General features: G+C 40.6%; 1 long non-coding RNA gene across 1 annotated transcript; it reads left to right on the top strand.

Annotated features, from left to right (window-relative positions):
- Window positions 1-14,137: 14,137 nt before the first annotated feature.
- LOC122466597 lies at window positions 14,138-22,274 on the top strand. Its single transcript, XR_006292235.1, has 3 exons — window positions 14,138-14,196; window positions 15,406-15,536; window positions 20,902-22,274. It is a non-coding gene; the product is annotated as an uncharacterized LOC122466597 (long non-coding RNA).
- Window positions 22,275-24,670: the final 2,396 nt, after the last annotated feature.

Raw genomic sequence — 24,670 nt, 5'->3', positions numbered from 1 at the left:
AATGGAGTTTGCAAATGGATAAGAAATATCCAAGAAAAGTAAAATTTTAAATCTTGCCTAACTGCAAAAGGAAGCCACATATTATTATTATTATTTAAATTATTATTTATTTATTTATTATTTTATGTATTTGTATTGCAGTAGAGTCTAGTGATCCCAATCATGAACCATGTTCTCCACTGTACAAACACAGAATGAAAACATGCCCAATTCCGGGCATAAAATGTATTCATTGACCCTTTAGGATGATGTTACTACACAAAAATAGTTGCCCAACAATGCATATTATCTTCTCTGAGAGAATAATATTTTGTAAGTCTGCTGTGTACAAGAGTCCTAACACATTTGTTGGGCAGACTCTCAGCAGTGGCAAAACATGCTGCCAACCGGCAATCTGATCAAAACACGAGCAGGTTGAAATTGCAACATGGCTTGCTTGTGTGACCAGTGAGCTGCAATGCTAATCTGTACTTAGCTCAGTGACAGTATCTCTGAGGTAGCCTATATACCTCCATTATCTGTCTGTTCATTTTTTCTTGAAAAAATCAAGTAAGATTGCTGGATAAAAACCAGTGCACAGACACTCTTAACCTTATGTGTAGAGCCTGGGTTTTGCTACACTGTTACATATATGAATAAATAGTTCTGTCATGCAATCAAATTCTCATCCTCTCCCATCATCACACTCAATTCCAGCCGAGGAAGGAAGGACAGCAAATTATGCAAGTGGGATTTCAGTGATGCACCAACAAATGGATCCCATCTGATGCCAAAAAAAAAAAAAAAAAAGATGTTCCACAAGGGCTGCATCATTTCCTTGGAGATGCCTTGGGTGACATGTCATTCACATTATTAGTATTTTTACATTTCAATGTTCCTACTTTATTCATCATCATTTGAAATATCATTGGAAACATTTTGTCAGCCCTACAGTTGATCAGAAAATGAAGTGGACAGCTGGAGGTGGGAGCAAAGAGGAAATTCACACATATCTAATTACAGGTTTCAGAGTAGCAGCCCTGTTAGTCTGTATTCGCAAAAAGAAAAGGAGTACTTGTGGCACCTTAGAGACTAACACATTTATTTGAGCATAAGCTTTCGTGAGCTACAGCTCACTTCATCGGATGCATTCAGTGGGGAGATTTATATACATAGAGAACATGAAACAATGGGTGTTACCATACACACTGTAACAAGAGTGATCACTTAAGGTGAGCTATTACCAGCAGGAGAGCTGGGGGGGGTGGGAAACCTTTTGTAGTGATAATCAAGGTGGGCCATTTCCAGCAGTTGACAAGAATGTCTGAGGAACAGTGCGGGGGGAGGGGGGGGGGGTTGGGGGGAGAAATAAACATGGGGAAATAGTTTACTTTGTGTAATGACCCATCCACTCCCAGTCTCTATTCAAGCCTAAGTTAATTGTATCCAGTTTGCAAATTAATTCCAATTCAGCAGTCTCTTGTTGGAGTCTGTTTTTGAAGTTTTTTTGTTGAAGAATTGCAACTTTTAGGTCTGTAATCGAGGGACCAAAGAGATTGAAGTGTTCTCCGACTGGTTTGTGAATGTTATAATTCTTGACGTCTGATTTGTGTCCATTTATTCTTTTACGTAGAGACTCTCCAGTGTGCCTTGCACCCGGAAAAGAATGTGAACCAGTCACTCCTTGATCTGCACAAGCTGGCAACTGACAAGAATGACCCTCATTTGTGTGACATCAGGGTACTATTGGTGCTTACAGCCATACAAACACAGAGGGAAGAGAGCCAAACCCTGCCATGAAGAGCTTACAATCTAAATAGACAAGTCAGAAGGTGGGAGGAAGGAATTATAGCTTGTTTATCTGCTTTTAAACACATTTTCTGTGCAACAAACTATTTTAAACCCACTTCCACGTGTCTTCCCCCACCTCCCCAGCCAATAATTTTGGAAATAAAACCTTAAGAACTTTCAGAAACCCATGGCCCAGACTCCCTTCTATGCCAAATTCTTCTTGGTGCAGAATAGGTGACGGTGGGAGAAGAAATGGTTACAGCTCAGATTGATCTGGGGTGGGTTCTATTGTTTCAGCATAAATTAGAGCAGCCTGGGGTGGGTTCTATTGTTTCAGCTGACAACAGTCTCACAAGGACCCTACCTCAGTTTGAAATTGCCATTTGCGCCACACTCCTGCCATGCTCTCTCCCTGCCTCTTCTTGGCCTCACGTATCATGATGTCACAGTTGGACGGGGGGGGGTGGGGGTGTGGATCACAGACCAGCTATATCAGATGGGGGAATTCTCAGCTGGGCAGATCTAATTGCTTTCTGGGAGGCATAAAGGGGCTTGAACACACAGAGAATTTGGCCCTCAATCTGATTTTTATATTCATATCCATCAGCGTGGGAATTATGACGATGTCATTAACTTTCTCAAGGGCACACACCCAGCGGTTAAAAGTAATTTTGTCACATTTTTATGTCTGCACCCCATCTGAGCCATTTTTCCATTAACTTTGTCCATCATGTATAAGTAAAGATGAGGCGATTTTTTTCTGTAAGAGAAAGAAAATAGATCTGTTACATTTTAAACATCAATAACATGCAATTTATGCTAAAACAATAGAAAGAAAGAAAAAACCCTAAGGTCTGCAGTTTTTCAGTATAAATAACCCATGAATTGCATGGTAAAAGACCCATGATTTTTTCATGAACTTGTCCCTTTTGGTGTCACTGCTGAGTTTAGCCTTTTGATTGTACAGCGCTGTTAGCCCTGTTTTTCCCCATTTGCGCAGCAATGTACTTTCTCATGTTCCCTGGTGACACTTAAGCCTTTGCTATGCCGCACACTTTTTACTTAGCTAACAAGCGCTGCACTCTAAAATTAAACCTGATGACACCTCTCCTGGTCCAACAGCTTTCCACATCACTGCAGACACCAACCATAGGGAAAGTCACAGAAGCAGTCTGTTTATGAAGAGCAGTTTCGTATATGAGTGTCACATCATTGAACAGAACTAATTATCTATTTGCCCATGTCATTCCATTCCTTATTACAAAAAATACAGTATTGTACAATAATGGCCCAATATATTACAGCTTATAATAATGTTACTCCAGTGTTTTGTGCTATGACTGTAGAATATTGATGTAAAAATAATATCGACTGAGGCTGGGAACTAAAGGTTTCAAATGCTGATGTTTTCCACTCAGCTAGCAGAATGAATGTTGAGGAGGAGACGTGCCCATGCAGTAGCTCCTTGTTATTTCCACTAGGTGGACTGTAAGCAAAGCAAGGATTTGGACAGGTAACATTATATTCAAAGTTTGGGATAAAAATAATGAGCAGCTATAGATTAGTGTGATGTCTGCCTCCTCTTCAGTGCCACATCACAGTCATTCCAGAAGCAGACCTACCAGGTTGGGCAGGGACAGAGTGGAGGAAGTTTGCACTGCTTCTGCCAAGCAACTGTGCTCTGTAGATCAAAAGAACCGTTTGGTCTATAAGGGCTGTCATTCTGGCATCTATCATCCTCACTAAAATCACTTTAATGTTTTTATACATGTATAAGGTACTTATCTGGCCCCCATCACCATAACATCTGAGCACCTCATAATTATTAATACATTTATTCTCACAGCACCTTTGTGTGATAGGGAAAGTACAATTACCCCCATGCAACAGGTGGGAAGCTGAGGCTTAAAGAGGGTGACTTGCTCAAGGTCACATAGGAAATCTGTGGCAGAGCAAGGAATTTAATCCAGGTCTCTCAAGTCCCAGACTAGTACCCTATCACTGGGCCATCCTTCATCTGTCTCTCTCGCTTGCTTTCTGTCACACACACACGTACTCTCCCTCTCTCTCTCTCTCTCACACACACACACACATACACACACAATATTTTCCCTCATACCTCTATTTTAAAAAGTTAAGATATACCAAGGAAACAGAGACACATCAGGATAGTGTTTAATAAGCCTCGTAAATTTCCAGTCATGTGTATATTGATCTTCATCACCTATGCAAATTTATATTCATGGAATGTTGGTGCAATTTACAAGTGTACCTGTACAGTGTACCTGTTTCCCTAGCTGCCACATTCTGTCTCCCAGTGCCTTACTCTTTGTTTACCTGGATGCATTTATCTTTGGATGACCCTGGATGTAACCAACATGGTTTCAAACCTCTCCTGTGAGATGGGGCTTGAGCAAATACATTCAAAACTCTGGAGTTCAAGGACACTGAATGTTTTGACCATTGTGTTGTGCACACCCATAGAAATGGTAGTGAAGTTGAAATAGCTGAGGGCTCCTGATGGGTATAGTAAATATCCTGTTACTAATGCTGCAATAGATCTGCAAAAGTAAATGCTGTCTCTGCTAGTAGAAAAGTCCCCAAGCCCACATTTGCTCTAACATATAAAGGCTGCATGCAAGCAAGCCCAGAGTTATAATTCTATATTCATTTATATTGCATCTTTCTTCAAAGGAGCTCAAGTATTTAGAAAAGGAATTAAGTCTGACGACACCCATGTGAGCTATCTATATGTAGAGAATATTATTCTGCCTGTTTTCTAAATGGGCATACTGAGGTACAAAGAGGTTAGGCTGCTGGTGCGCTGATACGATTGCCTATCATGCTGGCCAATCTTGTCTCCTGGTTTCTTTGTACTCCCCAATCTGCCTATATCCACCTGCTGTGTCTTGTCTTATACTTAATTTGCAAGCTGTTTGGGGCAGGGACCATCTTTTTATGCTGTGTTTGTATTGCGCCTACTACAACAGGGTCCTGATCCTTGACTAGGGTTCCTAGGTGCTGTGGTTAATACCAAAAATATATAGTCATAATAAATGACTCCCCAAAGTTTACACAGTGAGTCAAGTAGTGGAGCCAGCAGTAGAATCTATGAATCTGCCCAACTAGCTCTGTACACCATGAGGTCACATCACCTCCCTGATTGCAGCATGATGAATTAACGCATCTCAATGAGACAGATATTGAGGCTTTGCAGTTTATTATAGTGGCTTTGTACACCTTGGTTTTAACAATCACTTAGATTTGTAAAGGTACAGAGAATGTCAGTTGTGTGAAGCTCCAAACTTTGAAAATGTAGGAACTATTGGATTCGCTATACATTTTTATTATAAAAGATATATCTGCAGCTGAATAACTAATGTTATGGAAAAGGCTTGGCCTCAGTGTATTTATTACTTATTATTTATTTTATTATTATTTTATTTTATTATTATGTTACTTATCATGATTCAGTTTTTGGAACCTCAAGTGAGAAAAATGTACAGTGCAAAAAGTAGATCATCATGGTCTGATTCACTCCCAACTGCTTTACTCCATTTTGACAGCAGTGTAACTCCTTGGATTATGATGGGTCCCATCACTATATGATTAGAGTAACACAGTGGTGAATCAGGTGACACAAGGTCACTGAAGCATTTTTCTTGAATTCAGTTAAGTAGCTTTAGTTAATATGGAAGATTCTGGTTTGGCAGCACCAGAAACCAGTGCTTGAGATGATTACCTTCACATAACAGGTACAATACAGCCAGTAGCAACACACACTGCCGTGCATTGCCCTGCCATGATGCCTCAGCCTTGCTCCAGAGGAACCAGCTCTAGGATGGAATGAGTAGTCAGTCTCCAACTCAATACAATGCATCTCCTCTTTACCAGGATTAAGACAGGTACCAGTTTGCTGTGGCCATTTGTTCAGTAGCAATTCAGATCACAAATTCATTTCCATAGGCAGCCAACAACCCATTTTTGGCCATTACCAGCCTGAAGTGAATGATGAGTATAGAACAGTCACCTAGATGTGAAACAGACTTGTAAATTATAGATACGCCTGCATGGGATTGGACCTCTCTGAGAATGACGCTCATTTCCACTCCCTGTGTGAAGTGATGCTCACCCACCTAGGCCCAAGAAGAAGGAAGCATCTGCTAATGCACAGTAAGAGGTTTGCTCCCCCCACTCTCTTTACTGAGGTGCAAATTATGTGTGGGCAGAGTTTCAACAGTAATAAAAATAAATTAATTAGCAAGGAGGAAAAAAGGATGACACACTCAACCAACCAATTTCTGCAAAAACACAATGGGCAAAGCACTTGGGATTTGAGTGGCGAGCAACGAGCTGCTTATTTTACAGCTTTGCTAATCATAGTCTGGTTACTGTGTCAGTTTCAGTGACTGACTGACATCATGCAATTTGCTTACAACTATTTTAATTTACCCTGAAGCATATTCCAATCCAGCCCTGTGGAATATTAATCATCACTTCACTACATTTGTCAGAAAGAGAAGTTGGAATTTATTATCACAATTTCTAATTATAGGTTATAGAGTTATGCTAAGATTGAAAGAAAAAATCCATATTATTAATTTGGATTAATGATAACCTGGTGGAGAGAAAAACAACATGTCAACAGTAGGTTTTCCCATATGATGCCAAATAAAGTAGTATAAAACCAACTAAAGCAAAGTATCAAAAGTTCTTGTTCAGTGATTTTGAATTGAGTCACTTATTTGTGAAATATAAGGAGAATTTAACTGGCCTAGAATGTAGTTTTATGCAACTCCTTCCATGCCCTCAATTTCCCAAAGCACTTTACAAACCAATGACGGTAACCATGTAGGCAGATAGCCTATATACAACAGGTCAGATTCTTAACTGGTGTACATTGGCACAGCTCTGTTGCAAGTACAAAATGCAACTGCCCTGATGTACACCAGCTGAGGATCTGCCCCAGTAAGTGTATATATATAACATCATGGCTATTAGAAACATTTATTTAAATATAAATGGAATGTAGGCCAGAATGCCCAGTGCATTCCATATTACTTTTTAAAGATCTGATTGATCCAAAGCCCATTGAAGTCAATTGGAATCATTCCACTGACTTCAGTGGGCTTTAGATTAAACCCTAAACAGCCATGAGATCTTCAAGGAAGAAATTTAGGTAGGCAGGAGAAACTTCAGTTAATGTCTCATCCATTAAGTGGTGTCTTTATCAGGAGTGCACCCTCCCCTGCCTAATACTGCACCAAATATTCAGTATCAGAATTAGCCTATACATAGTCAAGCTTGTTTCCTTACTTTGAAAAGAAGTCAAAAGAAAGCTGAATGGTAAGTCCCAACTAGAGAACAATATCTTGGAGGATGGAGGGACGGGAACAGATCTCTTTTCATGCTCACAATATTACTATTAGCATGGGGAAATGGAAAAATAATATCTTCCTAAAGATGTTTGCTGTTTGTCAGCTAAAGATTCCAGTCAGATATTACTAGAGTACTGGGTAGCAAGTTAAGAGGACGGAAGCTGTCATCTGCTCTAGCGGATCTGCACATATACTTATCTGAAGACATATTTTCCTCCCAGTAATTAATTACCATCACAATGCTCAGTGCCCCTTATTACAGGCTCCATGCAGAGGCCTGGTCACACTTTGGATTCAATTACTAATGCTTTTTAATCAACCAGAGGGATTGCTGTTGACTATCACAGGAGAAATCTTCCATTAGTGTTTGAGTATCCTCTGCCCGGGCAGGGCTCCCATATCCTGAAAACCTAGTGAGAGGCAGGGACAATGAGTTGACTCAGTAGGGGAGCTCGAATCAGAGGGAATGATTTGGGGCATTTTTTTTTTTTAAATATCCTGTACTTTTCTTTGCGTCCGTTTCATACACAATCAGTTGAGCCCACAAAAGATAGCAATGTGTGTCTACATGTCAAATTTCATTTGCAATCACAAATTCTTCGGTCCAAATTCAAAGGCCTCATTTGTTACATTTTAACGTGCTAATGGTACAGGACACTTTGCAAACAAAAGTGTGCTTCAGGCGTTAGGACCTCACATTCTCCCGACTTTGAGGAAGTGTTCCCCGGGTGAGATTTTCAAACATGTCAAAACAAGCTAGATGCCTCACTCCTGTTAAAAATCAATGTGGACTTAATTTGCTTAACCACATAAATCCCCCATATCCGTTGCCTGCCGTACCTGAATTAAGTTTCACGCATTTCTTAAGAAATAATTTATTGGTTACACTTTTTATTTTCTTGGCTGGTCTAAGCAAAAGCAAAACGTACTGTGGGATTAGACAAGAAGGTGTAGTTAAGGCATTGGCCTAGGACTCATGAGACCTGGGTTCAATTTCTGGTTCTAAAGCAGACTTCCTGTGTGACCTTTGGCATGTAGCATAATCTCTTTGGGTCTCAATTCCCCATCTGTACAATGGGAATAAGAGCACTTCCTTTCTTCCACATTTTGTCCATTTAGATTTAAGATTCTTGGAAATGGGATTGTCTTTTACTCTCTTTCTCTGTCTTTGTATACATAGTAGAGAACCTAACACAATGGTGCCACAATTAGAGCTGGTAGACATTTTTTTCACTGAAACATTTATTCAATAAAAATTACATTTTGACCAAAGTGGATATTTTCATTTTGATCAAATTTTCCAGTTCCTCATCAAAAATTCCTCCAAACCCAGAAGGTATTTGGGTCAAAATATTCAATTTTTAAACCAGAAAATCACTCTTTTAACAAGCAAAAACAGTTTTTAAAAACTGAAAATGTTTTGCTTTCAGTCTGTTTTTCACTGTTCTCTAAGTGTTTGTATAAGAGTAGCACCAAGAGAACCCAAACAAAATTGTGGCCATCATTGGATGAGAAATGCCAGTTATATTTTGTAGGAATTTTTTATGATTTTATTTTTTAAAAATTCACTGATCATACACCACTGGTAAAAACACTGGGCCCAAAGGCAGACATTCCATTGCAAGTGGCAGCTAGGCTGCTGAGCTGGGCTTTGACCTTAGCTGCCTACCCAGTATGACATTTATTATAGACCATCAGAAATTATAGGGGAGGGATGAAGAGAGAAAAGGGTGTAGTAAGGCAGATATTGGCACCAGTGACATATTTGGTAGAGGCAAAAGGGGAGACAAAGAAGAGGCCTATTGATCAACTGTTACCAGATAATTACTCTGTACAGTTACAGGATGTGGCCCTTGAAGTTAGTAAAACTGGTTATAGGTTTGGGTGGCCTTGAGGAAGAGGAGAAGGTGGTATCAGAAAATGGTAGTGAGGAAGAGGAGAGTGAAAGTGCTCCTGCATGGTCTAAACAGGACAAAACTAAGGTATCGCTTTCTCTACCTGGATACCACCAACCACAGTGAAACTGAAAACCTCCCATAATGTTAAACTTGTGATTTTTTAAAAATTGTATTTGTTAGTTAAGGACATTACCAGGGAGGAGAGTGGTGTGTTTAAAAACTGTGTTAAAATTACAAGCTGTCACTTTAAATGGTAAGGGGCTTCCTGGTCCTGCTTGCAGATTAGGGGGCTCTGCATGGAAGCGTGTGATCTAGGTCTGGAATAGTTAGTCCGCAGTGAGCATATTGGAGTGAGTTGTGCCTGCATCAGAGAACAGCCTGCTTTCTCTCTCTCTCTCTCTCCTGTGTTGGTTCTTGTGTGCTAAGGTTCTGGATTTTAAGAAATAGTGTTACATTGCAACCTTCCAAAAAGTGTAATCTATGTTTTTATCTAATTTCTGTTTTTATGCCATGAAGATACCAGTACTTAATAGGTCCTTTCTGTTCTCCAAAGCTTACAGAATAGTGTAATATATGTGACAAGGGGAATGGATGGCATTTCAGGATTGGTAATAAGATCTGGATGATGTGACTGTTTCCCAGGTAGCCCAGATTGATACTGACCTCTGGAGCTATGTGAAATGAGATGGCATTCAGAGTCCATTTCTTGATAGGTAACATCACATTGAATACCCTACACAAACTGATTGGATGCTGATGGTATAGAAACAATTTTCTTATTGTGTAGAGGAGATTTCTCCATTCCATGACTGAAGAACCTGCATGGGACCATGTGTGTATGTGTGGGGTGGGAGCTGGGGGTGGGAAAGCTTGTGCTGCTGTTGCCCAGGCTGTCTGTTTTGTTGTAGGAAAAATTTTGTGGCTGATCCTGTGAATTCAGCACCTTTCACCAGCACTAAAATCCCTCTGCTCAAAGGTACTGTAAACAATAATATAGGAAGCATCCCGGAGTGGCATCACATTCAGAAAATGATCATGATGTTCCTATCCATTTGCAGAAGAGGGGTTAGAGTTCCCCCCATGTATATAAGAGATGTCACAAACAATGTCTCCTTGCGTTTTATTGCAGTCAAGTCTCCTTGCGTTTTATTGCAGCCAAGTCATTGTCTCTAGCCTGCCAAGCGATTTCCGGTTCTATTAACACTTATTTCTAAGCAAATTGGAAAAGTGAATGGACTGCTTTCGCATTTAAATTGGGGTGTTTGTGGACCTTTTTGGAGCACTGATTGTGTCCATCCCCCTTATCAAACATCCACCACCTCCAAACAAAAATACTCAGCATTGCTAGTGTTTTTAGGTCTCTGGGGACATGGGAGGTAAAGGCAGTTCCCACAGGAATTCTTCATGAAAAGATAACATTAGCACAGCAGTTATTTTAGACTCCCCTTTGCAGATGGCTTGTCAAGCTGTTGCAAGATACATCCCTATCTGCAATCTTTCCCCCCTTCTTTAAGACCCTGTCTAGCTCAAAACCTGTATCCCTTCTGTCCTAACGACAGGCTTTGTGTGATGAGCTTTCTGCAGATATCCGCTGATCAGCAGGATGACTCCATATCCTATTATAATCTGCCAGGTAGAAATAGATAAATCTATTATCCCAGGCTCAGCTTGTTTCATCATTGTGACAGCTTCCCATGAGCCTGCATTCATCAGGACCCTTTAAAACAGCCAGCCCCCACATCATCTGACAGCTAAATCTCCATGACCGAACTGCAGGTTAATAGATCTGTAATCTCTATTTAATTACTCATTAATAATCTAGCTCCTGGTCCCCCCACCTCCCCTTTTGTTTTAAATTGATTAGTAGCTGTTTACTAAGACCAGAGTGATGGGTAAAATTGCTGCAGTGAATGCTTTGGTATTAGCTTCCTTGCAATTCTGATCATCAAGATAAAATAAACATCAAAATATCCCCTGTAGACTTTTAAAGTGCTGAGGATAGAGTCCAGTTAAATATAGCAACAGAGCAGAGGCCATGGGAAGGTTGCAATATCACCTTTCATGCTCCACCAGCCATTGTGCAGATCACATCGAACAAATAAACATTGGGCCTCATTCTTCCTCATTCCCACTAGCATTGGAGTAAATTAGGACTAAGTATCAAGTATACCAGTGAAAAAACAATGCAGGTAAAGGAGAATCTGTCCTATTGCCATGTATCTAAATGGTTGTGCTTCTGAAGGATTCCCTGTATAGTTGCATGAAAACAGGTTTCCTTTTACAAAGGACAGTTGCATAAAGACAGGTTTCTTGTTGCATTAGAGTTTATTTGATTCGGCTGCTTATTCCCCATTTGGTAAAGACCTGTGTCAGATTCTGTGACAAAGGGAGAGAAGCTGAGGTAAGGAAAGGCAAAAAGGAAATGTTCTTTAGGATCTCATCATAATCAGTTAAACAATCAAATCATATCCCACTTGAAATTTGTCTTTCTCAGAGTTGTCTCTGCTTAAATCAGGATTGCATCGTAATGAGAAATGGTAGATGACTAATCTATCAGGTTTCTGCACAGAATCAGCTTAGCCTTCTTTTCATGCAGTTTTACTATCCTCTCCTATGAACTTTAATTTCTGTACCTGGAGGTTCTTATTATATCAGGGCCAACTATTAAATAGGTTTTTGAGTTCTGTAACTCTTCCCTCCCCTTGCCACACTGACAATTTCTTGCAGCTCTCTACCTGCTTTGCTATTATCCAACTCACTAAAATTAATCTCCCATCTTTGTACTATTTCTGTTCAAGGATTACAAAAGCTAATACAAAATCAGCTCTGTCTAATACTTTAGTTCTTTATGGATAGATAAATCAGAGCTGTCCAAGCTGATACAAAGAGATGCTGTTGTGTCACCTGGAAAGATAACTGGATCCTTTCCAAATAAATCCAATTTTCCCCATAGCAAGGCCTCCCACCTGAAGAGTGACTAGGTTAATTCAGCAAGGAAATGTCAAGTAGGAGGAAGCAGAATTTCACAATAATCGCTTATTACAATAACCCTCCACCTCAACAGACCTTCTTCTGGGAAGCAAAATGTATAATCGCTGTGCCTGCTGCCCTACCATCTAATACAGGGTTCTCAACATATGTCAAAAGATCTGGTCAGTTCTTGGATGGGAGACGTCCAAGCAAAGTACAGGATGTTGCAGGCAGTGTTGTTGCTAATAAAGTAACTGACACACTTAGCTCTGAATTATTATTAACCCAATGTTGTTGCATGATGTTATGGGGCACTGTATAGTTTCAGTGCCTCCTGTGGACAAGATGCAAAATCTAAATCCTGTCCACATGGGCTTGATGTTCCCGTCATGGATCTTGTCTGTCTCTGCCCCACACCTCACTCCTTCCCCTTGTTTAGCCTCAGTATCCTTTCTGCCATTTCTCATAAACTCACCATTGTAAGAGCCTTCAATAATTGCCATTCTATATCTCCCTGGCTCATTGATTCTCCAGCTATTTTCAAAACTAAACTGAAAACTGATTGAGCAAAATTCATCCCTGGTGTAAGCCCACTTAAGTCAATTTGGTCCATTTGAGCCATCTTTCCTACCGTGCCCATGCTTATTAATATATCTTCTCAGATGAAAAAGACCATCTTAAGATGTGACCTCAGCATTTTAGAGTGTGTGACTACTAAATCTAAAAAAGGATGTAATACTGGTACATGGCACCATACCTCTGCTAGTATACATGTATACAACATGGAGAATAGTAATCACAACCTTCAGTTCTAAAACCACAGGCCTAAAAGAGAACCTCTGTTACCCATTGGAAGTGGCAGGATTTTTCATCTTTTTAGACGAGCCTCCTGAGAGCAAGCCCGTTATAAACACATAGGTAGTTCAGATTCCAGGTAGCCCAGTGTCACAGACATACAGTGAGCGAAAGAAGGTTACAGCTTCTCAAATGGAGCCCCCAGCTATTTAATAATACACAGGGCACAACTTTGGGGAACTAACACTGTTTGTGGTCCTTAACACTGTGCCTGTGGTCCCATCAATGGACAGGTGTCTAGTGAATAGAGAATTACATTGCCATAGGTAATGTAAGCAGTTAAAGCTCCCAACATGGCTTCAGTGACTCTTCCAACAGCAACTCTTGGCCCCACAGAGCACTGGCATGCCCTGCACTTTGTATCCGGAGTCAGCCACAGCTTTCAAGGGATGATAATACAACCTAGATGGAGCTACTATAAGGTGGGTGCATAACTGGTTGAAAATCATTCCCAGAGAATAGTTATCTGCAGTGGTGAGCTGGAGCCGGTTGTTAAATTTAGAAGCCCTTTTAGAACTGGTTGTTCCACGAGTTCTAAAAGGGCTTCTAAATTTAACCGTCCAAAAGTGGCGCCTTAGGCACTGACTCCATGGGTGCTCCAGCCCTGGAGCACACAAGGGGAAAATTTGGTGGGTGTAGAGCACCCATCGGCAGCTCCCTGCCCCACCCCCGGCCCTGGCTCACCTCCACTCCGCCTCCGCCTCTTCCCCTGAATGCCCCGCCCCGCTCTGCTTCTCCACCCCCCACCCCAGGCTTCCTGCAAATCAGCTGTTCACGCGGGAAGCTGGGACAGGCTGAGAAGCAGGCCGCGGCTTCCTGCTCAGGCCCAGGGAGGCGGAGGTGAGCTGGAGCTGGGGCGCGCAAGGAGGGCCACCCGCGCTGTAGCAGGTAACCTGGGGGGGGGGAACGCAGGGGAACCGCTCCCCGCCCCAGCTCACCTCCGCCACCCTCGGCCTGAGTGGGAAGCCAATGCCTGCTTCTCAGCCCTCCCCGGCTTCCCTCCAAACAGCTGATTCGTGGGAAGCCGGGAGGGGGGGGGGTGGAGAAGCAGAGCAGGGTGGTGCGTTCAGGGGAGGAGGCGGAGCAGAGGTGAGGTGAGCTGGGGCCGGGCGTGGGGCGGGGAGCTGCCAGTGGGTGCTCTGCACCCACCAAATTTTCCCCGTGGGTGCTCCAGCCCCGGAGCACCCAGGGAGTGGGCGCCTAAGGCACCACTTTTGATGTGATCAGTGCAGGAGCGGCCGTTCCCCCTGCTCTCCCCGCAGCTACGCTCCCCCGCCCCTAGGAGCCAGAGGGACCTGCCAGATGCTTCCTGGGAGCTGCCCCAGGTAAGCACCTCCGGGACTCCCCACCTCGCCCCCCGGCAGGTGCCTCTGGCTCTTAGGGGTGGGTGGGCTCCCACTACAGTGGCCCACGAGACCCTCCTGCCCAGTTCTGGGGGCAGTCAGAGGACAGGGGAGGGGGGTGGATGGGGCAGGGGTCCTGGGAGGGGGACATCAAGGAACACGGGGGGGTTGGATGGGGCAGAAGTCCCAGGGGGCAGGGGTGGGCAACGACCCCCTCGTGGTGAGAGACGGGAACCCACTGTTAAGATTTTGGCAGCTCATCACTGGTTATTTGTGGTTCACAGTCATGCTGGAAGGGCATAATGAGTGGGGTCCCGCAGGGATCGGCTCAGGGTCCACTTCTGTTCAATATCTTCATCAATGATTTAGATAATGGCATAGAAAGTACACTTATAAAGTTTGCGAACGATACCAAGCTGGGAGGGGTTGCAAGTGCTTTGGAGGGTTGGATTATAATTCAAAATGATCTGGACAAACTGGAGAAATGGTGTGAAGTAAATAGGATGAAATTCAAAAAGGACAAATGCTAAGTACTTCACTCAGGAAGGAACAATCAGTTGCACACATACGAAATGGGAAATGACCGCCTAGAAGGAGTACTGCTGAAAGGGATCTGGGGTTCATAGTGGTTCACAAGCTAAATCTGAGTCAACAGTGTAACACTGTTGCAAAAGAAGCAAACATCATTCTGGGATGTATTAGCAGGAGTTTTGTAAGCAAGATATGAGAAGTAATTCTTCCACTCTACTCCACACTGATTAGGTCTCAACTGGTGTATTGTGTCCAGTTCTGGGCGCCATATTTCAGGAAAGGTGTGGACAAATTGGAGAAAGTCCAGAGAAGAGAAACAAAAAGGTCTAGAAAACATGACTTATGAGGGAAGATTGAAAAAACTGGGTTTGTTTAGTCCGGAGAAGAGAAGACTGAGAGGGGACATGATAACAGTTTTCAAGAAAAATTGTTCTTCTTAGACCTCTGAGGATAGGACAAGAAGCAATGGGCTTAAATTGCAGCAAGGGTGGTTTAGGTTGGACATTAGGAAAAACTTCCTAACTGTCAGAGTGGTTAAGCACTGGAATAAATTACCTAGGGAAGTTGTGGAATCTCCATTATTGGGGATTTTTAAGAGCAGGTTGGCCAAACACCTGTCAGGGATGGTTTAGATAATACTTAGTCCTGCCTTGAGTTCAGGGGACTGGACTAGATGACCTCTCGAGGTCCCTTCCAGTTCTATGATTCTATGATAATTTATGTCCAAGCTGTGGACACTGGTGAACATTAGCCTCAGAAGCACTGAGAGGAGAGGATCTTTTCCTTGCTCGGTATGTACTTGACCTTATCTAGTCAGTTGAAATTGCTTATACACTAATGCTAGGTAACAACTAATGCTGGGTAACAAACAAGAGAAATTAAAATAGCTCATTTATGAGCATAAATTCAATCTTGCTGGTATTACTGAAACCTGGTGGGATAATTCACACAACTGGAATGTTAACAAAACTTAAAATCAATGGTTATAACCTCTTTAGGCAGGATTGAGTAGGCGTGGGGGGGGAGGAGTGACACTGTATGTCAAAAATGGCATTATCTGTTTCCAAGCAACAGATAACTTGGAAGAAAATGATCTTGAATGCTTGTAGATTAATGTCCTAACAGATAAAGTGCAAGATGGAGTACTAGTTGGTGTCTGCTATAGACCACCAAATTGCATTAGGAAACAGGATGACTATCTCCTTATGCACCTATCTGTAACGTATGTGTGGGTGGGGGGAGAACTGTATGATTATGGGAGACTTCAATTTGAGTCACATATGCTGGAGTCTCATTCTGCCAGTACTAAAACATCTTTGCATCCGATGAAGTGGGTATTCACCCACAAAAACTTATGCTCCAATACGTGTGTTAGTCTATAAGGTGCCACAGGACTCCCTGCAGCTAAAACATCTTTGGAATTTCTAAATATTATAGATGACAATTTCTTAACTCAAAAACATTGCAGCCCATATGGGGGAATTCAATATTAGACCTTGTCCTAACAGATAAAGAGGAACTGATTACAGAACTAAAAGTTAACGGCAGCCTAGGAATAGGTGATCATGACTTGATCACTTTTATTATGTGCAAGCAAAATAAAGTCCAGACCAGAAATATACATATACTTGGTGCCCTAGTAGGGCCAATTTCACAAAGCTGAAAATAATTATGTGCAAAATCAGCTGGGAGGAAGTATTTCATCAGAAAAGTGTGAACGATAATTGGGAATCATTTTAAGAACACCTTATTAGATGCCACAAAAACCACAATTGTGGAAGAAGGCTGTGTTGGTTAAAAAAACAAAGTGGTTTAGAGGAAAAGTGAAGGCAGCTGTAAAATATGTAACGAATGGGAGAAAGGGGAAGTTGATAGTCATGAATATGAATAATAAGTTAGGAATTTTAGAAAATTGACAAGAGGTTATTTTACTTCTGTATTTGGCACTGGTGCAACCACTGCTCGGATATTATGTCCAGTTCCAGTGCTCACAGTCCAAGAAGGCTGTTGATAAATTAGAGAGGATTCAGAGAAGAACTAGGAGAATGATTAAAAGATTATAAAACATGCCTTATAGTGAGAGACTCAAGAAGTGCAATCTGTGTAGCTTAACAAAAACAAGGTGAAGAAGTGACTTAATTAGAGACTATAAATACCCAGGTGAAGAACAAATATTTAATAATGGGTTCTTCAATCTAGCAGACAAAGGTATAACATGATCCAATGGCTGGAAGTTGAATCTGGACAAATTCAGACTGGAAATAAGGTGTACATTTTTAACAATGAGAGTAACTAGCCATTGGAACAATTTATCAAGGCTGATGGTGGATTCTCCATCACAGACAATTTTTAAATCAGGATTGGATGTTGTTCTAAAAGATCTGCTCTCGGAATTATTTCGGGAATTTTTGTGGCCTGTGTTACATAGGACAGCACACTAGACAATTACAGTGGTCCCTTCTGGCCTGAGAACCTATGAATCTGTGAAGTAATTCTCATGCACTTGCAGTTGCTACAGGACTGGGGCTAGTGGTGAGGAAAGGCTTCCCACATTTTTGCCATGACTAGGGACTGAGTTGGTCTCTGGTATAACTTAGAGCAGCTTAAAGCAGATGTAAGTTATGTCAGCTACAGAGGGCCCCTAACGACCACCTGACAGGTGGGATCAGCAGAGCACAATGACTGGGCCAGATACACCCCAGCCATGCTTCCAACCCCACCCAGGAATGCCCACTATGTCTGCAAAGATATTCAGGAAAAAGAAGGGAAGTAGATGGAAGTGAGCCAGCTATGTTGTCTTTATGCCTTCCATGATCCCCACCTCTGTCAAGGGAATCACTGCTTGTTTAGAATGGCACAAGGAGACTTGTCCTGGACCCAAAATAAGTTTCCACTAATAAAAGCTGGACATCAGAGTACATACAATTTTTAAAGCTTTGGTGAATTCTATGATTTCTGTTTCTCTGGGAGACTGGTAAAGATAAAATATACTCTATGTGCTTGGCATCTAATGGCTTCCTGGGGTAGCTGAAAGAGACTGGATAAGTTTATGAGGAATGTGGTAGAGAAACAGCATGCACCATAAGTTATACAGAGAAGTAAAAATATATGACAACTTTGAAGTATATTCATAGAAACCAATATAAAAACAAAAGTTCACTCGCTATATTGATGTAAGAAATAGCTCAGATATATTTACAGGACCTTTTTTATTTTATTTTAAGTTTTGAGCGAACTCAGTGCTCTTGAAAGTGAAGGGTTGGTAATACTAACAAAAGCCAGCCAAACCAGGAGATAGGGATATAAAAGAATAGGTATGAACCAGAATAATACAAGCCTAACTCAGCTCTTCAGTGAAGGCAGGAGCTGCTCATGTTTCTTTCATACAGGACTGCCAGTGCCCCTTCATTTTGATCAATGATCTCCAACTGTTGATATTCTAGTTCTTAGCCCAATAGATATGTCTATACTTGAGCTGGGAGTGATCCACCCAGCACAGGGAGACAGACTCTCACTAATGGGGCTCGAGCTAGTGTGCTAAAAAATATTACAATGTGGACACTTCAGCTAGTGCAGGAGCTCAGGCTCTGAAGCTCCATGTCACTATTTTTTAGTGCACTAGCTTGAGCCCCAATGGCACAAATCTGTCTGCCCACCCTGGGACACTTTCTCCCAGCTACGGTGCAGAAGTACTCCTAGATCACTACCTAATGAACTTCACTCTTGACCTGAAATGTACCCTTGCTTTTGCAGTCCTGACCCTTTCTTGAACAGAAGTTGTCATGGGTAAAGTAGTTTTGTGATATAGACAGTGATTATTGCCACCAAATTCATTTTCACTGGTGATCTGAATTGGAATATTATATCACATCTCTAGATGTTAAAGGCTGATCTATTTAAACATCAGAAATAGTTCCCTTTTAGTTCTGAGCAAAAGTTCAGGTAGATTATTATTTTATCCAACTCAGTTTGCCTAGCCATGAGATTTATTATGACTTAAAAAGACACCTTCTTAGCTGGCTCCAGTTTGTTCTAATTTGTCATGTTTTAACACTATTAGTAAAACTGCAACCATTAAATTACCATATGCACTTGAAAGGAAAGCTATTTCAGCTATGAGAAAATGGATACATTTTTTATTAGTGTCTGTTTTTTAATATGGCTTTGTGGATATCTGCCAATAGGTAAAGGTATCTCTCTAAAATCACCGGACCGGGTTCTGCCCTCAGTTCTATCTGTGCATCCCAACTAAAGTCACTTTAACTCTGAGTAATGACAAGATTAGAAGGATGCAATGTGGTGGTTTATTAATACAGGTCCACTGTCATCATGAGTCATGTGCCTATAGACAAGAGTGACACATTTGTCATATATATGACAATACATCTGCGGTGGCAGGTTGGGTAGTTATGATACCCAGAGTTGTTTGACTAGAGTAGGGGCTGCTGCTATTACTTCCTGCCCTTCTATACCTTGTTTAGGAAATGTCTTTGGATCAGGTCCATAGAACATCAGGTAGTGCTGCCGTGACATCCTGAATACCAAAACCATCTTTTTTGTATTCCTTCCGACACTGCCCAGTTCAATCTCTCATTTTTAAATCTATGACTTCTCTATCAAGAAAACAGAGGAGAAATTGCTGACTGCAGTGTAAAACTCTCTGAGCTGTGAGGCTCATAGATCAGCTTTATTTGAGCTGGAGCATTTTCTGGGGAAAAACTACTAGCAGTCTATCCCTGGATTAGATGTGGGCTGGGTACATAATTTCCATTCTACTCTTTCAAATGGGCCTGGATAGAATGACCAACTGCTTTTCCAATAGTAATGACCTGCTATTATAGGGCCAGGTTGTGCCCCCCTTACTCATTCTGAATAGTACCTTCCTAACCTAGTAATCCCATCCATTTTAATGGGGCTACTTGTGTTGTAAGGCACTGCGCAAGGCAAGTAAGGCGGAATGTAGGACAAAGAAAGCAATGGCTGAAACAAGGAATGTATTTGGTTGGAGAGCACTGGTGAACAGTGCTCGTCCAACCTCACAAGCTACACGTTATAATGCCCAGTAGACTCTCTCCTACATTTTAAGATTTAACACCCCTTCTTACCCACCTTACACATTTCCTGGCTAACCTCACGAGCCCATAAAGAAAAAATGCCAGTACAAAACTGCACCACTGGGTTATCAAGAAATGCACAGGTTTGTCACTGCAGGAGAAACCAGAGCCTCTGAGATGACAGATAACCATCAGAGAATTATTACATCTGGTCATCATTTCTCAGGTAACTACGTTTGTTGGGAGTGGGATATAAGGGTAAGCAAAATGGTGACAGTCAGTAGGAAATCTGATTGAAATAGCTTTCTGTGAGCATAAATACAAAAGAAGACACTTTTACAATGAGGGTTCTTTTCAGCATTGTCTTTGAATGAGCACTTTCTCTCAGGTTAAGACTTTACATTACAAGCAGAGCATTTCCTGAAGTTTTATACAATGAAAATGTAAAGGAATGTTGGGCTATTAGAAAACTGAAGCAAAATGAGCTACCCCTCACAGGCATTGTCCATATTTAAATTATTTCGGAACTGGGACTGAATTTCATATAGCTACTCCATAGTACCACTGGAAAGTTTCCCAGCAAAGCCTTTTACTCAGGCTTGATGGTGAGTCTGTGGATTTAGACCTGATTGTGTGCTGCCCACAGTATAGAATTCATATCCATAAACACAAACAACATGGCTCTGACTCATGCTCTCTTCATGTTCCATGTTACAGATTGGAGAGAGTTATTTATCTGAGATGGCTTAGTAAACCTGAGGGTACAAGAAATCTCCTAAGTGTCTCATATGCTCTTCTCATCCTCTGTTCAACCAGAGTTGGTTGAATAGCAGGACAATAGTGGGTCATATTCTGAACTCCTATGAATCAGTGTGACCTCAAAGGATCTAAGACAATTTAAACCTGCTGAGGATCTGATTTGGTATTTGGTTAGTTGTAGAGCTGCTTAACACAGAAGAAAAGCATTTAAATTAGTGACAACAAAATCATGAAACTGAGTAACTAAATATTCACTGAATGCTATTTCAACTAGCTCTACTTCTGATGTTATTTTTTGTTGAAAATAATGCAAAATTGACATCTGCAAAATTTTGATGTCCAGGTGGCAGACCAATCAGATCTGAGCAGCAGCAACCTGCATGGAGAAGCTGTGGCCAATCAGATGGATATGATTATGTCTAGACTATTTGAGAAGAGATGGACTTCAGAGCTATTCATCAATCAAGGAACAGTGGTGATTAATAAAATGGCTTAGGAGAAGGCCCATTGGTCCTAAAGGCAGAATCAGGCCACATGGAAGGATTTCGAAATTCATCTCTTCCTGGCCATTATTTTTATTACACTGACAATATATGGGAAGAATGAAAAGTTACAGAGTTCGAATGTTTACACTAAAGATAACATTTACTGAAAGACGTCCAGTTTTTTTTGCATCATGTTACAAATCTCTCTTCTTATTAGTCAAAAGTGTCAAATTTATTAATTAAATAAATAAATAACACATCGACATCTGGAATTTCAATCACTTCCTAATTATTGTCCTATTTATAGCTCTAGAAACAATTTCATGTTTTACCATTTAAAATTAGGGATCAAATTCTGAGCTGAATTACATTTCACTAAAGTAACTCCACTTTACACTGAAATCTAAAATTAGGGCTATATGTTTAGCTAATATAAATCGGCTAGCTGCACTGAGGTAATTGGAGCTACATCGATTTACTCCAGCTGAGGAAATGGCTTTCGGTCCCTAGTGTTTCAGGTCATAAGTGGGTCACATAGATCTCATCTATGTACCAAATTTTTACTGCATCTGAACATAGTTGTGAACAATTGAATTAACTTACACGATTCTGGACACAGTTTAGCAAGGCCAGTGTAGAGCAGGAGAGACCATAATTGGTGTTGTGTTAGCTGCATTAACATTTCTGAATATCAACAAAATAGAAACATTAGGTTAAGAAGAAACATAACCCCCATGCCTCCTACATTCCATGCTATTACAAATCTGGTGTATTGGACACAACTACCATTGGATACTGTTAGAATCTGAATATCAGACTAGTAAACACCCTATGATTTTCAAAAGTGACCAGTGATTTTGAATACCTCAATATTTGAATGCCAGATTTGAGACTTCCTACAAGTGGCTGTTTATCAGAAAGTGCTGACCACACATGCTCTGAAAATTACGCTGTAAATTAGTTTCTAGAAGGTTACTTCCATTTTTCAGTGTTTTAGTGGAATAATTTATTTTTTTTAAAATGTGGGTTTTTTAAAAAAAAATCAAGGGGTTTTTTCCTCGCCCTTTATTCCTTTTTTTTTTTTTTGGCCAATGGGTAGGACAGGAAAATTTACAGTCAAAACTGTTTGATGACTGAAAATTAGAGTTTTGACAAAATGCCAATTTTTGTGAAAAGGGTATCCTTTGTGTGGAAAATTTTGACTTTTCTTGAAAAGAAAAGAAAAGAAAAGTTTCTGATGATTCTTTAAAAAATTTGGAAATGTCCAGGGAATTCCATGGCCCAATTGGGTAGTTCAGCAAGAGTGGAGACCTTAGGGTCACCTGGGAGATGGAGCCTGGCCCAGAAAGAAGAATGAGGACAAGGGGCACATGAACTATAATTCCCATGAGACACCATGGCAACATTTCCAAATCAAGTTTTTCTCTTCTAAACTAAATATTTGTGTGGAGCTATTTCTGACTTTTGATTTTTTTTGCCAAAAAGTAAAAATTTTCCATGGGGGGAGAACCTCATTTTCTGACCAACTCCACAAATAAGTGATATATGAAAATTAAGGATTTTTTTCTTTTCATTTTTCATTTTGACACTTAAACTTTTCTAAACTTTCTCAGCTTTGGCAAAGTTATAGATTGGCAAAAGAAAAACAAGAACACTCTACACATCATTATTTGATTGCATTCACTGGCAGAATGAAATAAAATCAAAAACAGGGAGAGGGCGAAAAAAATCAAATTTTGTGTGTGTGTTTTGAAAAGAAAACAGGTTGTTTTTTCTTAATTAAAGCCTTTGGAGAGAATTTTGAAAAAATGCCATTTACCACTGAAGAAAAAAGGAATATATCTTTTTTTACCAGCTCTGCTCATCACTTTTGATAATTTTGGCTGTTTTTGTATTGGCTATGGTATTGCCTGTGATTGCATTTTCTTTGGGTCATTATAGGAAAAATGCAGAGAACTAAAACTGCTATGGTAGGAATTGCTTTAAAATCAATAAAACAAACTATACAATAACAAGACTACAGTAAAAGCTGATCAACAGGGCCTATTCACCCTGTTCAGTTTTCATGAAACTAGTTATGAAACAATGTCTAACTTAACCTGTGATTTAAATTAAACAGCCAGTTGAATTAGTTTATTTTGTAACTTTCTGTTCAATACATTTAAGAAATGGAAGAAATATACTCTTGCCCCTTAACAGTAAGCCAGAAATCCAGGGTACTCCGGGAGATTTTATTACAAGGAGAAATTGATGATAGTTCTTTCTTTGATGGAAACCTGTTTATGTATATAGAATATATGAAATCCTGTTTCCTTGAACACAGGAGGAATCAAACAACTGGGGGTAGTTTCTTAGCTCTCAACTCCCCAGGCTTGTTTAGTTCAACCTATAGCAGTATTTTTTTAAGAAACATTACATAGAACAGATATTTTTCTTTCTATAGTTGATATGTCTGTAAAATGACACGAATGTAGCGATGATTTTAGTAGGTGACCAGAACTTTCATGGTTATTGTCTTGGTAATAAATTGGCAAAAAATTGGGCTATTCCACATGTCAGAACACATATTGCCTCACAATTGTAGCATGACTGGCAACATACAAAATTATCTGGCAGGAGCAAAAGGAACATTTGTCCCAGTTTCATTTGCATATCTACCCTCCAAAGTGCAGTTACGTGAAAGATAAGCCCTTGCATTTGCATTTTGTTTTAAATTGCAGGCAGTAAGTTTGTTGCCACAGTTGCCACATAGCTTGTAGATCATAAGCAACCTGACAATCCTGGTGCTTTTATAGTTCTGAAATAATATTTAAGTAACACACCTTGGTTAGGCCAACAGTGAGGTATGAAACCCTTGTCCGTTAGTGATAAAAGCATGAGCCACCGCTACTTGAGCTAAAGGACTAAGGCTCCTGTTCTGCGAATCATTTAGGTATCTGATCATATGCTTAAAATTAATCACATGCTGGCAGGTGTAGCAGACCCATTAATCCCGAGACCCATACTCCTATGGGTTACATTTTCTTACATTAAGAATATTTACATAAAATGCAATATTACAACAATTGCAACACTATGCTATGTACATGTAGTTAGACATTAAGAATGATCAGAGCCCCAAAATTCTGGCAGTTTTGGTTTGTTTTTAACCATTTTTTTTAAATGCTATATTAGGAACATGTGGATTATTCAGCTTCTGACTATTTAAATGTATGAACTACATTTGTATTTGCTATTCACAGCATGCTTACTCGTGATTTTGACCCCCACCATTCCTTCCAAGGGCAAACACATACATATGTTGGCCTTCTCCCATGTCTAGTTCCATAGAATTTCATAACACCAGGTGTGGGAGTGTTTCCACAGCATCAGGCCTTAGGGCCATATGAGAGACAAGGCAGCACTGTGTTTTAGCATTCTAGTAGTGTATGTCATAAGGTTAGGATATTAACTGGATGACAGTGATTCTTTATCTCTGGTTCTCTAGCACACAGGCATAACAAGATTTGTGAAGGTGAATTTGATAAATGCAAGTTTGATACTGCAGGTCTAAATATACTATTTTAAAATGTTAATTAAACTCAAAGTATTGCAGGTGAGCAGGGAAGAATGCAAGGTGTGGGAGGG

The sequence above is a fragment of the Chelonia mydas genome, chromosome 7 (genome assembly GCF_015237465.2).
Source record: "Chelonia mydas isolate rCheMyd1 chromosome 7, rCheMyd1.pri.v2, whole genome shotgun sequence".
Lineage (NCBI taxonomy): Eukaryota > Metazoa > Chordata > Testudines > Cheloniidae > Chelonia > Chelonia mydas.
The sequence above is the reverse complement of the archived record's forward strand: the minus strand, read 5'-3'. Positions and strand labels throughout refer to the sequence as shown.